The 18,928-nt window shown below is 36.1% G+C and overlaps 1 protein-coding gene across 5 annotated transcripts in view; it reads right to left on the reverse strand.

The window, feature by feature from the left end:
- LOC134754820 (maternal protein pumilio) overlaps positions 1-18,928 on the reverse strand; it is a 528,457-nt gene that overhangs the window by 276,237 nt on the left and 233,292 nt on the right. The window lies entirely within an intron of this gene.

Genomic DNA, 18,928 nt, shown 5'->3' on the forward strand with positions numbered 1-18,928 from the left:
AACCCTGGCTACATATACCTAATATCATTTGTAAGATTTGTTGAGTTATATTCTTTGCTGACTCCTGGTTTTGCTTTTCCTTTGCTATATTCCTTATCAACCATATTTCTTGCTTCCTTAAAAAAAAAAAAAACAATTTCACGCAAATAAAGTATGCGCAATGCGCAGCTTTGTGATGTTACGTAAGATCTATCAAGATGGGAGGGATCCCACCTCCGTCTCGGCAAGTACCTATCACGTATTGTTTTCTGCCAAAATAGAGTAAAAATGTTTTTTTTTTTCAAGGGCCGAAAACTAAATAAATTTTAATATTGTCTTCGGTTACCGCGATAGTTACTCATGAAATAAAACATATATATATATCTTTACTTGAAAATAATTGTAGTGTATAACTAGCCTTATGAACCGATTTTGCATGTACAACCAGCCTTAAAGTTTATAGTCTATGATTGTTCATTATTTTAGTATGTGGGTATTTTTGCACTTTGTAATTTTTCCTCAGTCACCCGTTGACCACGAACGCTGTAAAGGGTTCGAAACGTCGGGATGTGTTATAAATTCAATATACGCGATATAATCCGTTTTCATAGTTTAATTTCATAAATAAATTTTACTTGTTTCTCGGCCGTCATAAGTTAGCTAGGCCGAAAACTAACCTTTTTTAATCCTGTTCTCGGCCGCCGAATACAAAATATTTTAAAGCGGATTTTAACCAAGTATTTGTTAATAAGCATGCGGCCGACAACTAACTACATGAATTACTTTGATACAAAAAAGTTTTTTTGAAATATTTTATTTGTTGGCTTTCTTTTAATAGGGAAGATAATCAATTAAAAATGTCCTGCCTCAAACCCGTTCTCGGCCGGGCGGCCGAGAACTAAATATCATTGTGAAATTGCATTCAGTTACCCGACCATCAAATTTAATTGACATATCAAATATTTCGTACATTTAAATGAAAATAACATCAATTCAACTTATCCACTATGCGCATTAACATCAATAATGGTCTCAAACCCACAGAAACAGTTAGTTTACATATCTCGAAAAAATATTGAATCACAATTTTTTTTGCAAATTTGTCTAACATTCACACTGTGTAAAAATTGCTTTGTTGCACTGACGAGCCAATCAAAACGTTATCAAGCTAACAAATTTAGGATATGTCAATGTCAACTGAATTTATCCGATACCCTCATTTTTTCAATAAATACGGTAAAGTTGTCATGTGTTACAGTTTTAGTACGTAGTGGCCGAGAACCGGGGGTGGCCGGTAAACTACCCTAATTGCACCTAAGGTATCAATCATGATGTGGAACAAAAACATTTTTTTTATTGCTAATGTTATCCTATTTAAGCATATGCATTGCCTTTTGTTTGAAATCGGCGCCACTGACCTAATCCCTCAACCTCCCCTTCCCTCAACCTCAGACCGCTTAACTCTTACCCCAGAACTTTTAACTCTCAGCACAACCGAAACTTCAACTCTCGATTCATATATAATCTCTCAACTCCCAACCTCCAGACCCCTCAGTCCCCGACCTATGAATTCACCGACCCCTCAACCCCCCAGCCCCTCAAATCCTTACCCGTCTAGCCCCATCCCCTCAAACACTAACCTCACACCCCTCAAACACCACCCTCTGCCTTTAACCCCACCCCTACCCTCACCTCTCAATGTCGTATAGTCATTGATACTACTACCTACATCCAAAATCCTATCATAATACTAAGGGAAGTTCCACATATCATCTGTGATCTTGCATCATCAGGTCCACTTAGGGTTTCTGATTTCTCCTCAATTTTATTTCTCGAGTTTCGAGAACCCAAATTCTAGTTTTCTCAAGTCTAGTCTTTATAAACCGTAAAATTTTGGTAAAGTAAAGAAACAAAATATGTTTTATTGCACCAAAAATTTAAATCCTTTCAAACAAAAAAAAATTTACAAGCAAACAACAGTTATAATGGGAAGGAAACATCGGTGCTCCAAGTAGACAAAAATAGTCTGTGCTAAGTTCCTAAAGAACGAGAAAAGAGAGGATGACTGGGTAACACACGGAAAAACTCACACTGGGAGGTGTTCACTTCCAGCCCCAAATTCATCAGGCGGTTAATTATAGGTAACTGAATTATAAAAACAAACAATTATTAAAATCTTACATACGAACGTTAAAAACTTATTTATTAATTCTTATTAGTTTTTTTTTTCTTTCTTTCTAATTCTAAAATCATACTTCTGGTCTTTTAATCAGTCAATATTTGTATTTTCATTTAGATAATTCCTAACAAGTTCCTTAATCAGTTATAGGTATCTCTAGCTTTGACTTAAGGCCTTAGACCAAGTTAAATCAGTTATATTTAAAAGACTAGGAAGTAGAATTGAATTTTAATAACAAATCTTCCGTGAGACACAGACATATTAAATATATTAATAACGGGTCACTCACGTATTTTAAGTCGAAAACGCTCGACATGTTTCACTCCGTACCGAGGAGCATCATCAGGAGCTTGCGTCGACGGTGACAGAATTGAATTGAATTAAATAATCACCAAAAAATAAACGAAAACACGTTTTAACGTCAATGACCTGAAAAGTAATTAAATATTCTAGTCATGGTATCAATAATCTTATGTTCCAGTGATTTAATCGTACATAAAGTGGTATTTATTAATATCGATGGATTTTTTTCGAAATCATTTAAATGTATTAGAAGCAAGACCTTTTTAACCGACTTCAAAAAAGGAGGTTATCAATTCGACCGTATTTTTAAGTTATTTTTGTTTTAAAAATTAGGCCTTTAAGATTATCAAAGCTCATCCGAAAGTCGATATCTAATTTTGTTTACGATGTTTCCAGACACCTTGAAAACACGCTTATTTTCGGTTGAAGTGGGCTTGAATGTCATGTCATAAGGCCTTGGAACAATCCCTCAAGATTGAGTGCTCGTTTCCTCGTGGATTTATAAACGTTAAATTCTAAAACGCGAGCGGAGTTGTTAGGCGAAAAGGCTCGCCTGGCTTCAGTCCACAGTTCAAGTTCAGAACTCGAGAATTGTCGAGTTCCGGTCATTTTCTTCTCGTCTCAAATGAAGCATATTTCCCTCGTATAAGTTGCCTCGAGTTCGAGAAATCTCGAGCAGAAACCCTAGGTCCACTATATCAAATTGGTGGTTTTCGAGAGCAAATGCTCGAGTGCTTAAGAAAACACCCAAATCACCACAAATGTGCCTTTAAAACTTGAGGAATCCCATTATCATATCGAAACCAAACTAATATGGGACAACTTGATTAATAAACTCCTTTTAGTGGAAGCCGCTCGACCCCAATTTCAAAGAAAAACCGCAAATCGATGTACAGGTTAGCCGTTTGGCACACGCATACTAGAGGTAAAACAAAATTTTTGACCCGCAGTTCCTAAAAAAAAAATCCCTTAGGACCCCTCCTTTGTACGGAACTTTTTGTACGGAAAAAAAAAAATTCTCCAAAAACCTATCGTGTGTGGTATCATACGAAAGGGCTTTTTGAGGCGAACAACTGAAGGATACAACCTTGATATTTTGTGTCCAAAAACTAAACAAACTATACCAACTGATGAAAAGGCGCAGTTAAAGGGTTAAAGAGGTATTTCCCGTTGGATATATGGATAGATGTACCGTATCTGCAGTACAGTTCCATAAGTCTCGTTAAATAGGTATTGAAGTAGAACTGTGTCACTTTGTAAAATTGAAAAATGAAAAAAATTGTTAAAGATATTATTTTCACAATTGCTTTCTTGGGATTGGATATGAGGATATTACGTATCGTTTGTGGTATATTATACAAAAAAAATATCTGCCACATCGTATCTGGAGGAGTCCAAACTTGGTATGTTTTGAAATTTATTTTTGTTTTAATTTAACAAAAATGGCTTAATTGTCATGATGTTGTACTATATGTCTAAATTAACATATTACCAGTAACTATACGTTACTGCCTGCAACATAAATATGCGACGCACGGAATTGCATAAATACCATGTAAGCAATAATAGTCTATAAATAACAAATTTTTAGATTTACTTGCTCTCTCTCTTTATACTTGACTACCGATAATATAACACATCTACGGAATTATTGGTTTTACTTAACACTCCATTCGACTCTCCGTTACCAACTTATCTGAATGTGGTATATTTTTAGAATCGCCTCAAAAAGCCCTTTCGTATGATACCACACACGATAGGTTTTTGAAAAAAAAAAAAAATGTTTTTTCCATACAAAAAAATGTTTCAGCACTCTAAGGGAAATTCCTCCTTGAAAATTTAGAAACTGCGGGTCAAAAATTTTGTTTTGATCTCTAGTATGCTTGTGCCAAACGGCTAACCTGTACATCGATTTGCGGTTTTTTATACGAACTATTTAAGGGGATCCCATGCCCCAATGACATTCGATCTGAATCCCTTCGTTTTCTAATGTTATTTGTAGCTTATCATATTAACAGCAAGGGCTTTAAAGCAATATGGTATCCCATATTTACTTCAAAGTTCATTGTTTTCGAGATATTTGGCATCAAAGTTGAACAATATTAGGCCAAAGATCTTTCACAGCAATCGATACGAAAAAAAGTGTTTTTTTTAGACAATCTGGTGTTCTGGCCATAACTTTTGTGTTAATTAGTTTAAAATAAATACCTAAAACAAATTTTTTGAGACGTCAAAGACGAAAACATGTATGTAGATTTCGTATATATATATCTAAGACCTTTCGCAGCAATCGAGATACGAAAAAATTATTGTTTTAGACAATGTTTAAAAAAATTAAAATTAAATAAGAATTCGTTTCTTTCAAAATCCGGTAGACAAAAATAGAGATAAAAGATTGAAGAATCGATAGCCGTGTCTTCCGTAACTCTATCTATATGTACGATTCAAAACTTGTCAAAAATCGATGAAAACCTCGGGTAGCCCCATAAATAAAAAATACCCAAATCGGGCTAGAGGGCTCGGAATAATTGGTGAGCATGAGCATACATAAAAAAACCGGCCATGTGCGAGTCGGACTCGCGTTCCAAGGGTTCCCGTACATGTGTTATGTGAAACGTGAGTGAAATGTTTTAAAAAAATCCGTATCCGTAGGGGTCGGATCAAAAACTAAATAATTAAGTCCGACTCACGCCTGACTGCACATTTCTAATAGGTTTTCCTGTGATCTGTTAAGAACTATTTTATTTTTTTAGGATTTTAGACCAAGTAGTTTCGGAGATAAAGGTAACGGTCATTTTTTGGCTACTTTCTTAAATAATTTCTAAGACTAAATATTCTAAAATTACAAAAAAAAATATTTTTGACATTCTTACAACGAGCTCTTTCATTTGATATGCAACACGATATAGTATAAAAAAAGGTAAAAATTAAAATTAATTTATTTATTTATTCTTTTTTTTAGCTTATTGACTCATATATAACTTTACAACATCACAATTAAAAATACAATTAACATTTAAATAATAAATAACACATTAAAATAATAATAATACAATCAGATAAATAAATTACTTACTAACTATATCACATTTACAAACGGGTCTATCGCGAGTTTATTTTGTTACCTTTATTTACCGACGTTTCTACACAGGTTTCACTGGTTGTGGTCGCGGCTAACTGACGTCCCAGCAAAATGTCAAAACAAGAGATTTGTGTGACTACCCCACGAAAAGTGCATTTAAAGTTTGAGGTAGACATCACATTTTCAAACCACCCACTACACATAAATGTTAATTATTGTCAATAGTCCGACACGCAACACTCACAACATCCGCGCACACATCCGAAGATAGATCCCTTGGCTTTAACTTCTGGATCACCGGTCCCCAAGTTGCCGATAAGTTAAAACCATCTTCCCTATTAAAATTTCTGGGGTGCTTTTCGTGGGGTAGTCACACAAATCTCTGTTTTGACATTTTGCTGGGACGTCAGTTAGCCGCGACCACGACCAGTGAAACCTCTGTCGAAACGTCGGTAAATAAAGGTAACAAAATAAACTCGCGATAGACCCGTTTGTAAATGTGATTAAATATGTGTTCAAACCGCGAAAGTTTAAAATGTTACTTACTAACTAGCCGACGCCTGTCCTTACATGCCTGTTGCAACAGTGCGTGATGTAAGGACAGTCAAGAGGGTCTGCGATCATCGCCAGGACAGTGTTGGCGCTGGCACGCACGCGCCGCACTAGCGCGGAGGCGCGCACGCGCATGGTGGCGTGGAAACAGGCAAAAAACGTTAAAAAACGTTATTTTTTAATTTTCTCATTTACCCCCCAAAAGTGGCCCCCATGTTTAAAATTCATTTGTTTACGTTACATGTCCGTTTAGGTCACAAACTTACATATGTGTACCAAATTTCAATTTAAATGGTCCAGTAGTTTCGGAGAAAATAGGCTGTGACAGACAGACGCACGAATGATCTAATAAGGGTTCCGTTTTTCCTTTTGAGGTACGGAACCCTAAAAATAGCCACAACCGAATATACAGAACCTCCTCCTCCATAATGATTTGCAATTATACAAACTTCTAACGATATACATAGTCAGGTCATAAGTTCTGTCATAAGTTTTATTGCTAATAATTAAGTGATCATATTTTGTACAAAGTTTATAAAGCATGACATTTATCTACCACATCGTAAGAAATTTCAAGCCCCATACTCTTCTTGTTCTCGATGTAGTCTCCCTCTCAAACCCCTTTAGAAGAAGAATTTTCCAAATAGCTGAAGTTGTGTTTCTTGTAATAAGCGCGCACAACACGAGTTCCGCAGCCTACTATAATATTACGAACGCAATGACGATATGTCCACGCATGTTGGAGAAAAATCCTCGCCTTAACTTCAATCAAAAAGGTAAGAAGGCTAACCACAGAAAGATAATTTTGACAAATTGGTATCGCTAAAGCAAGCGAAGGCGCTAAAGATAGTAAAGAATGGCGTGCCACGGGAACATTAACGCAGCGTGACGAATCGTCCGGTGGAATGGAGTTCATCGGCATGGGGAGGAGCGCGCCCGCACCGCTTGCCCTCCTCTCACGCGATCTTATCGCGCCTTCCGCGAACATAGCATCGCGCTGTGCTCGCAACTGTCTTTTCCGTGACTGTCTTTAAGCGTTATCTTCCCATGCTACCAACACATGAACTGTGAACTGGCCAACAACTGTATGATTTGGACTAAATAATGGATTCGGATTTGCTGGCACAAGGGGGATAGTTTACTTTGCATGGATACTACTCTACTGCGCGTAATGAACGGCGAATCCTTTGAAACGCAGTAGCGTGCAGCGGCAATGGCGCAAACGCCGACTAATTAGGCAAGGCAAATCTGAAGCCACGACCGCGCGATTGTGTTCATTAACATCCTCGCGTAAAAATAGCTCAGTTACAAAAGTAAGTGCTATTTTTGAAACGAACTACTACCAAATTTTACCTTTTGACTAATAAATTAAATTTTCTCAAACATACTCCATAATGTATGCGTTAATGTCACGAAATGAAGACATGAAGTTGCTCATTTAGTTAGTCAGTATGAAACGTACATTATTGTCCGATGCTCTAACTTTTTAAATTTGCTCACTAAGATTAGACTGACAAAGGCAATATTACATACAGCTAACGACCACTCTCTCTGTAAGCATACTTGCGACATGAAAATTAAAAATCTATGGTACTGTATTAAAGAATTCCTCAATTAATATTTAAAAAAAAACCGGTCAAGTGCGAGTCGGACTCGCGCATGAAGGGTTCCGTACCATCACGGAAAAATACAGCAAAAAAAATCACGTTTTTTGTATGGGAGCCCCATTTAAATATTTATATTATTCTGTTTTTAGTATTTGTTGTTAAAGCGACAACAGAAATACATCATCTGTGAAAATTTCAACTGTCTAGCTATCACGGTTCATGAGATACAGCCTGGTGACAGACGGACAGACGGACTGACAGACGGACAGCGAAGTCTTAGTAATAGGGTCCCGTATTCACCCTTTGGGTACGGAACCCTAAAAACGGAAAATAAATCTTTATAGGGCTGTATCTCCTAAACCGTGCGTCGTAGGGCAAAAATAATTAAATTTTCGTTCCCCTATAAGTGACCCGGATCTATATCGGAATCCCTAAAAATTCTTATCCTATTTTTGCATAATGATCAGTTGTCCTAACAGTCGTATGCACTAATTTTGGTTTCCCTATTATCGAATGGCCGATTTTGTTTTGTCTCAATATGTTTTTCCCTAATGGCACTTTCCATATAGAGTATTTATCCTAATGTTATTTAGCATAATTCTTATTTGGCTAATTATTGTTAGGCCTAAAAATTATATATTCTAACCATCATGTTACCTAATTTTACATAACCTATGTTTGCTTGGCCTAACACTCGTATGCCCTAATTTTAGTTGCCCTATTATCTTTTTTTGACCTATATGGTTTTCCCTAATGGCACTTGCCATATTGATTACTTATCCTTATGTTAGCAGTGCCCATTAGGACAAAACAGTTATATGGCCACGCCACAAATTAATGAGTTGTGTACTTAAAGTACGGTCTTTGTTTTGTAATTATAACACGATGTTGCACCGCCTATAAATTATCTGCTTTGTCCAAAGGTTGACTGGTAGAGAATGCTTTATCTTTTGTACGATTGTATTTTCGTGTGTGCAATAAAGATTAAATAAATAAATAAAAGTTTTCCAATTGTTTTTGCTGCTTAAAACCTACTTTTTACTTAACATATTTTTTTTTTCTTTAATAAAAACCATACATATCTCGCAAAATATTGACCCTATAAGTATGAATATGGTCTCATTCGATTCAGCGCAAAAAATAATTTTTATTATTTTCAATATTTGCATTAATTATTTTTATATGATTTTGATCCGTTCTTTCACTGATATGCGTTAAAATTGTTAAATAACAAACGAAACCGTCAACGCCATCTATACGAGAGTAGGCCTAAGGTAGTTGCGCCATCTGATCGAGAATCAAATTTTCTTGATTTTCGAGGCACGTTTTTTCCTTAGACTGTATCCATCTATTACGAAAGATATTTATAGGTCAAAATGTATGTAATGTTTTGAAATTTTTGAATGAAAAATAAGTCACGGGTCAGCATAAAGCCTCGTCTTTACCCATGCAAATACCAGAGTGAACTTTAAATGTCACAAATCAATGTATTGTGACGCGATGGGTCACAAGGAATTACCAATAACCCTGGCAAAATACCAAGCTCCACATTTTTTTATACAAAGTTCACGAGGTTTATTTTATGGGGTTTAGTTGTCGCCCTTGCACGTTAAGTGGAAAGGGAATAATGGAATCTACAAAAGAAATAATGTATTAACTATAAAACTCCCGTGAGACTCAAACATATTAAATTATTTTAAAGCGGGCCACTCATGTATTATTAAGTCGAATAGCTCGAGCTTTAAAATAATTTAAATAATGTATTATCCCACCAAAAATATTTTCATGTAAATATGTTGCCAAGACGAGACCATATGGCTCGCACTGTTAAAAAGGTATCAAAATCTCTTGTAGAGCAAAGCTTCTAACTCTACAAGCCCTAACTAATCTACCATCACAGAGCAAAACTTCGGACGTACCCACAGACAGACGGACATTGCGAAACTATAAGGGTTCCTAGTTGACTACGGAACCCTAAAAAATCAGAGTAAGCAGATATGTAAGACAGAAAAGCATTGGATGTACTATTTGATGCGACAGAGGAGGATGCAGTACAATTATTTTAGTTCACAAGTGACATTTTTCTAAATTCGAGTTCTCAGTTACCAAAAATCATGGTACAGGGCTCAACCGATGCGTAATCGCGAAACCAATCATAGAAGTACAGCACACTCATACTCATGATCAAGCTCTTAAAAAGTTCCTCATGGTAATTTTTCACCCTTTCAGCTTATCTTTGTTTATAAGGAATAAAGCAAAGTCGGAAAGGGCTAAGTCGGGGCTGTATGGCGGGTGCTCAACCATTTTATAACATCAGTTTTTAAACAATTTACTGTTACAGTTAAGAATGTGCCGGTACGTTATCATGGTGAAAATGCCAAGTACAGAGTCTACAGTTGGGACGCATTTCCTACAGTTTATTTAGCACCCGAGGACCAATGTAAACATTCATTAGTGTACTACTGGCCGGCTGCATGAAAACCTACCGGATAAAAGAAAAGAAAATGCCTACTGTGTTGGGGTAGCTGACTTTTAGTAGCTTCAACTGCTCTTGGTCGGCCGCGGCTTATCCTGGCAAATTTTGTGCTAATGGCAAAAAAGTGGTACAAAAATTCATCTAAAAAAAACTTATCGAAAACTAGAATTATAAAAACTGATTATAATAGCTAAATTAAACCTGTTGACGTATGTCTTGGTCGGCCTCACCTTAGCCTGGCAGTTTGTGCAGTCCTACCACATTTATAAAAAATATTATTAATATGGTTTCTACTAGTTTTTTAAGCATGTCAGTACAAAAAAATAATAACAACAATACAATTGTAACTTAAGACTAGTCAAAAAGTCGCCCCCGAGTAGTCCCCGGCGCGGCGCAAAGGTACCCATCACTCTCTTATGTTAGCCGCTTTACCATGTTGAATGGTAATGGACAAAATTTGCACCAGGTACGAGTACGAACCCGCGCGGACGTCAGACGTCCCACTTCCCTAATAAAGACCCCCAGCACCCAGTAGCTTTAAACGCAAGGGGTACGAAATAATAATTACCGCCGCCGGGGGCCCGCATATTTATCCCGCTTTTTGACCGCGACAAAATCTGCAGCGGCACCAGCTGTCCGAACAATTCGGCCGAGGTGTGAGGCTGCGCGAAAGTACTATTGCAAGTGACGTCCCATATGAGGGCTGTTCAATTAGTAATGATAATGACACATAAACTCTTTAGTAAGGAAATAAAAAAGTACTGGCAGGCATAGCATATTTCATTGTTATGATAAATAAAATAAAAATATTTTTCACCTAAGCAGCTCGAACAAGCCTACTTTCCTCACTCCAGGGAGTGAAACAAAGCTTTTTAATTTAGTGAAGGCCATGAACTGCCACTACATACTTCTATTACAAATTCTGTTTTTTTTTTCTTCTCTGTATTATTCTAATTCGAAATACATTTTAACCTTTAATATGTTCTCACTACTGAGGTGAAAAATTATATGTGCAACACCAGAGCAAAGTTATTTTACATCTCGTGTTTTTGAGTCCCTCCCTACGTTCAAGATTCTAGTTTAGAATCACTCGCTTCGCTCGTGTAGTCGCTTCAATTGTAGAAGTGTAGAAGAAAATTGAAGTTCGTGCAGTAATTAAATCTGTGCTTGTTGAAAAATTTTACTACAGAGCAGAGCAGGTTAATTTCGATTTGCAAGAAACATTAGGGGTTCACGCTCCTTATTCTACGGTTGCACGGTGGTGAGATGGGTTTAAAAGAGAAAGAACGAGCACCAATGACGACCCACGCTCAGGGCGGCCGAATACAGCAGTAACCGAACAAGTGATAAAACAAATCGAGAAAATCATTTTAACGGACCGTCGTGTTACTGTTCGTTTTATAGCCGAGGAAGTTAAGATTTTGATATAGTGTTCATAAAAGGGTATTCATAACATTTGGTGCAATAATTTACGAACTGGAGTTAGGAAGAAACACTCTAAATAAGCGTTCCTTTTTATCCCTAGATATATTGGCATCTACATTTTTATCTTTGATGAAAAAAAATACGAAGTGAAATCGTGAATTTAAGAGGCCGGTGTCGATTTTAGACGCAAAAATGTAAAATTGATAGATTTAGTCGGTGAAATTGTACACCTTTTATTACCTAATTGAAATAGCAAGTACTGGTTTCTATTAGCACGTCTTCTTATCTTGCCTTTTATCAGATAAATTCTTTGAAAACAGGCTCACTAAATTAGTAATGATTTTTTTTTTCTGATGGACGTTTAGGTAATCGCGCGTAAAGCACTGATTTTGTCGCTCTTATTTGTAAATTTCGTATAGTTTGGACTGCTAAAAATGGTAAATTTGTATTACACATGTTCTGTACTTGACCTTTATCAGATTACATTTTTGTTATATGACAGAGTTCGAGGAAATGAAAGTTAAACGAATTCAATTTTCTCCAGAAATTACTTCAAAACAAGTGACAATTTCTCTGAAAATCGACTTAATTTCAACGTAATAATGATACTTTAAACAATCTACAACATTTGCTGAAACTATTCTTGTACATCAATTTGTAAATATTACCACGATAATTGTTTGATGAATTTTTAAAAACTACCCCTTCTCTTCATATATTACCGGTGACGCACGCTCGCGACCTCATTATTAAAAGGCAAGATGAGAAAACGTGCTAATAGAAACCATTACTTGTTATTTAGATATTACGTAACAAAACGTGTATAATTTCAACGACTAAATCCATCAATTTTACATTTTTGCTCCAAAATCGACTACGGCCTCTTAAGTTAGTAAGTTCTTTACAAATGATGTGTGAATGTTAGCCGTCTGTTAAAAATAAATAAGAGTCGGCGACTAAAGCTTGCGCCATTTTTTTTTTGAAAACCTTATTTATCAATAGTGATGAAGCCAATATAGAGAAGCATATTGCAAAAAGGTTGGCGAAACCTGAAATGTTTACTTGACAGTGACGTAAGTGACTTTGACACTTTTGACAGTGACGCATATCTGTCATAGATTTTTTGGTCTTGAATTCCAGTTTTGAGTATAGGTTAAAAATTAGGACGGTGACTACCGACTCGGTTACCTTATATAAATATCATATGACATTAATACTAGGTAACTAGCTAGTAAATTTAAGAAAATCTGATGAGACAGCAGGTTAAATAAAAAAATGTACCAGACATAAAATTTGATTGAAATCAGTTCCTCTGACCTTTTATCAAGTAGTCGAATCAGAACACAAAAGCTACAGCTTATGTTGTTAGTACGTGCTCTATTGTAAACTTTCCATCGAAACGTAATCCAATAGAGGTATAAAAAAGTAGCGGCCTTTATGTTTATTAGACACCTTTGTTTTCTTTTTATAAAAGCATAACTACCATGCCATGTCGATTGTGTCGAGATAACACTATAGTATTATGCCTTATAGAAAACGGTCGAAGAGATAGTTCCGATCCGGAAACCGCCACCAACTTTTAGTGTGATTCCCACTGAATCCGAATTTGCCGGTTGCTCGATCGAAATCTTGACCGGAAGTGAGATATTCAAAATGGCGGCCAGTATTACCGACCCTAATGAGTTCCTTGTATAGAGACCCATATTTTTTAAATATATTTTTTTACAATAATTATTGCAGAAAATAGCAGTAATAATAACACGTATTTTCTGAAAGTTTGGAGTTATCTGCTATGATTCGAAACAATATAAAAAGCATCATTAAACTGCTGGGAGACAATCTCTATAGTGCCTGAGTGACAAATAATGGGGTCATACACGTGACCACTACCGAGATTTGCAAAATCGAAATTATAAGGTATAGTTATAATTTACAACTATACCATGAGTCATACATACAAGTTTGCTACATCAAACGAAAGGTTATTATTGTATTTTATGCAACCGTTTTTAGGAGAAGTCAAAAAAGGCGAGTGGCGTGAGTAACAATTTGAGGTTATAAGTTGTAATTTATAACTATACCATGAGTCATACATACAAGTGTGCTACATCAAACGAAAGGTTATTATTGTATTTTATGCAACCGTTGTTTAGGAGAGGTCAAAAAATACGAGTGGCGTGAGTAACAATTTGAGGTTATAAGTTGTAATTTATAACTATACCATGAGTCATACATACAAGTGTGCTACATCAAACGAAAGGTTATTATTGTATTTTATGCAACCGTTGTTTAGGAGAGGTCAAAAAATACGAGTGGCGTGAGTAACAATTTGAGGTTATAAGTTGTAATTTATAACTATACCATGAGTCATACATACAAGTGTGCTACATCAAACGAAAGGTTATTATTGTATTTTATGCAACCGTTGTTTAGGAGAGGTCAAAAAATACGAGTGGCGTGAGTAACAATTTGAGGTTATAAGTTGTAATTTATAACTATACCATGAGTCATACATACAAGTGTGCTACATCAAACGAAAGGTTATTATTGTATTTTATGCAACCGTTGTTTAGGAGAGGTCAAAAAATACGAGTGGCGTGAGTAACAATTTGAGGCGAAGACGAAAATTGTTAATAAAGACGCCACGAGTATTTTTGACACAGTTAAACAACGTTGCATACAATACTTTTTCTACGACCAAGCACTGACTTACTTTAAAATAAAATTGTAAATATAACAATAGTAGATAAATTAACCATGGGATGAAAGACACTCATATCCGCCGAGTTATTCCGAGGCTGAAACGATGCCTTTCACCCGAGTTAAACACTCTACTTTTAATTTTGAATACGAGGAAAGTAAAATGCATGTGTTTTTTTAAAAACAAACCTAAGTATACATTTTTATAGTATTTCTTTCAATTAACAATATTTTGATTTGTTTTTTTTTTTAAGTAGTCACACTACTATATATAAATTAAAAACTGTAATAGATGTCATATATTAAAGAAAAAATGTCGAAACAGTCGCTACAACGTAAATCCGTTTGGAATCCGAAAGGAATTCGTTTAGGAGGTGCAAGCGCGCACTGCTTGCCCTTAGAGCTGGTCAAAGATGTCTAGTCTTACTAAGATGGCATATAGTTGAGAAATTCGGACGGGCACCACCGTGGCGGGGTGGCCTAGGGGTTCATGGCGTTAGCCGCGATAGCTAAAGACGCCGGTTCGAATCCGGCCTTCACCACTGGAGGGCTTTGTCACTTTTTCTTTAATATATGACATCTATTACAGTTTTTAATTTATATATAGTAGTGTGACTACTTACAAAAAAACACAAATCAAAATATTTAATAAAATAATTTGATTTGTTCCCAAACTTGTTCATATATGGCAGCACCAGTCTCTCTCGCTACAACTTAAATCCGTAAGGAGTTCATTTAGGAGGTGCAAGCGCGCACTGCTTGCCCTTAGAGCTGGTCAAAGACGCCTAGTCTTACTAAGATGGCATATAGTCGAGAAATTCGGACGGGCACCGCCGTGGCGGGGTGGCCTAGGGGTTCATGGCGTTAGCCGCGATAGCTAAAGACGCCGATTCGAATCCGGCCTTCACCACTGGAGGGCTTCGTCACTTTTTCTATAATATATGACATCTATTACAGTTTTTAATTTATATATAGTAGTGTGACTACTTAAAAAAAACACAAATCGAAATATTTCATAAAATAATTTGATTTGTTTCCAAACTTGTTCATAGATGGCAGCACCAGTCTCTCTCGCTACAACGTAAATCCGTAAGGAGTTCGTTTAGGAGGTGCAAGCGCGCACTGCTTGGCCCTTAAGAGCTAGTCAAAGACGCCTAGTCTTACTAAGATGGCACATAGCCGAGAAATTCGGACGGGCACCGCCGTGGCGGGGTGGCCTAGGGGTTCATGGCGTTAGCCGCGATAGCTAGACTTCGTTCGTAGCGTTCGAATCCGGCCTTCACCACTGGAGGGCTTCGTCACTTTTTCTTTAATATATGACATCTATTACAGTTTTTAATTTAAGTATAAGTATCGTTTATGGAATGGAGAGTTAAATATCAGAATGGAAATTGTATAACAAATCCATTTAAACTCAAATTTCAATTGCTTATGGGGAAATGCCACTGATCATGAAGCGGTTTTTATGAGTCAAAAGAAATGTCTACGATCAGTATGCGGTATTACAACCATGGATTCATGTAAACCTCATTATATAGATTATAATTATAAGTCATCCAAAACCGCCTTTGTGTCTAAAAGCATAATTGGTATGACGCCCCGAATATTTAATAACTTACCATTAAGCATCCTAAACTAGAAAACATTAAAGAATTTAAAACTGCATTGTATACCTTTTTAGCCTCTAAGGCATATTATACTATTCAAGAATATCTCAATGATATGCATTTGTAATAGAGTAGGTATAAGTAATTTGAGCATGCAATACACATGACATTTTAAATATTTGCATTTCTTTGTGACCAAACATGTATAGTATAGTAGTTTTGATATCGCAAGTTAAAAATATTTGTAACCGTTTGAAAGATCTATATAATATAATATAATATGATGCATGGTCATTATAAGCAATGTATTAGGGATAGCTTTAAGCCATAGTAATTAAGTTAGATTTAAGTTATATTGCATTTCCCTACAGGGTTTCATAGCTGAACCAATAAATGTACCGACTTGTATACCTATGACAGCAATAAACACACTGATACTGATTACTGATTATCGTAAACAAATTAAAAAAATCGTACTTCGAACGTAAAACGCTCTAGTGCAGACACGTATCATTTTCTGCACACCTTTTAGAACAACAATGACCCGCTTTCAGAGCATGAGAAATAAATAGTAGATTGTGTCACAAGGGAGCAAAATGACATATTTACGGCGAGGGCGTACAATTGAATCCTAAACGAAGCGAAGGATTCTATAATAGCGTAGTGGGGGATTCAAGTGTTAACGCCCAAGGTGAAAATAATTTTGCTACCATGTGACACATACTGCTTTTCACATCACCTATGAGGAAATTACATACATATATTAGATGTATTAATAACGGGTCACTCACGTATTTTAGGTCGAAAAACGCTAATATCATATATTTAATATGTCTGTGTCTCACGGAAGTTTTGTTATTAAAATTACATATATTAGGTTTCAAAACATTATTATTTTAAGCAAAGATCGATACGGACAAAGTGACAAAAGTATGTATACACGACCTTAGTATAGGTACATTACATACTTCTGGCACTTTGTCCGTATCGATATTTTCAGACGTGACTGTACTGACAAATTAAAAGTACCTACAGCTCATAATTATGTACCTAATATCTTTTCAAAGACAGCAGTAAACACCTAAATGATACAATAAAAATCAAGTACATTATTTTTGTAGATTTTTCTGGTAAAAGTAAAGTTATTGATTGTTAACATTTGTAAATGGAAGGTAGTTTAAAGAAGAGATAAAATGCGACTGGCATGGTGGTTAACGGGCATTCGGTTACGGGCAGAGGTGAAGGGAGGACGATTGTGAAGGGAGGTGATTGGATGTTGAACTGTAACGGAATATTGTGATCAAGAAATATATTGTTGTTACGTAAGCTGGAGTTTTTCTTACAAGTCAGAAGTGGGATGTACCTACAAGTCAGTATTATATTCCTGAATGTATTATATTAATATAAAAAACTGGTCGAGTTAAAGGTTAATTGCCCAAGTAATTCGTTATCTATATAGTAACAGTGCTCTAAGAACAAATTAAATTACTTTCTATGAAAATATTATATTATTTCGGTTTATAGTAACTGTGGTGTGAAGTTACGAATATTATGATATATATATTTTAGTAATCCCTTCATTGGTTGTTGTTTAATTGGAGTTAATTATGTCGTCATATTTCCTGTCAATTTTTTTAAAGATAAAGAAAAATTTTTTATTTGCAAGAATACTTAATTCTAAAATACAGGTGTTGTTTTGTTAAAATATGGTGTACAGTATTCAGTCGCATAACGACATGCAAACGGTTTTTTACGGTCAGTTAGAAACAAATGCACCGTTAATTTTATCAAGAACAAAATAATTGGGTAAACCCATTTCGTAAGTCTTAGTTGTTCACTCGAAGGCATTATAATGCAAGTTTTTTTTTCACAAGACCAACAGTTAGGTTTATGTAGTGTTTGTTGTAATGTCTATCTACAATACAATAAAAGCATTCATTACATCGCGGCTAGCGTGAAACCTTTAGAAAACCCTTTTATTTTGACAAAATAGTTCGAATACCTATATTATTATTTACAGGAGCAGATTGAATTATTTTACCCTATGTATGTACCGCTTAATCTGGTTACTACTTTTACCATATTTTTATATATTACTTATAAATATTATATACCGGGTTTTAATTGTTTTGATTTCGAAATTATAAATTATAACCTACTCAGACTTTAAAACAAGTAGGAACTTCTATTGTAGTTACGGACCCGTTTCGTGTTCTGGATCCCGTTTCTATCTCGGATCTATCTCGCGATCATGTAGGCGGATCTGTACCGATACTGGATCTGGTACCAGATCCGTGCCGGACTGGTACCGGATCTGTGCTGGATTGATACCGGATGTGTACCAGTTGCCGGATCTGAACCGGATACGTCCCGCATGGTGCCAGATCCGTCCCGGATGCCGGATTTGTTCTAGTTTCCGTTAGTCTCGTTTGAAAAGCCTTTGTTCCGGATCCGTACCGGGATTTGTATCTGTTTTGGATTTAAAATCTGTTTTAAACGTCTCGCATTCTACCCCGGCTTTCAAAGCATTAACGTAAATTAACTAAATAAGTAAAACAGTTGGATATAGCTTCATAAGAACAATTTAGGTATATTTGTCTACTATTAACAATCCAAGGATGTAGATTGTAGAACTCTTCTATTGCTGGTGTTGTTTTCGAGTTCCAGATTATGGACCCTGAGGAAAACACATCCAGGCGGCGCTTGAAAACTCCTAAGCATGACCGAAAATCGAAATCTGATGATGGACAAGGACGTCGAAGCCGAAGTCGCCACCGCCGCCAGTCCCCGGAGTACAACAGGCGGAGTCGCAACCGAGGAATCTGCAGCGGCAGTGAAAGGGAATCCAGAGCGAAGCAGAGTTGCGATAGTCAGGAGTAACCCCGCTTCCACGGCCTTAGCGAAGGGCTCGCGCCACTGGACATCAGGTCGTGTAAACCCACTTCTACTATTATAATATTATTAAAAAGTTATATGAATGATTTGATATGGTAATATGTGATGGATACCGTGTTGCTT

This window comes from Cydia strobilella, chromosome Z (genome assembly GCF_947568885.1).
Source record: "Cydia strobilella chromosome Z, ilCydStro3.1, whole genome shotgun sequence".
Lineage (NCBI taxonomy): Eukaryota > Metazoa > Arthropoda > Insecta > Lepidoptera > Tortricidae > Cydia > Cydia strobilella.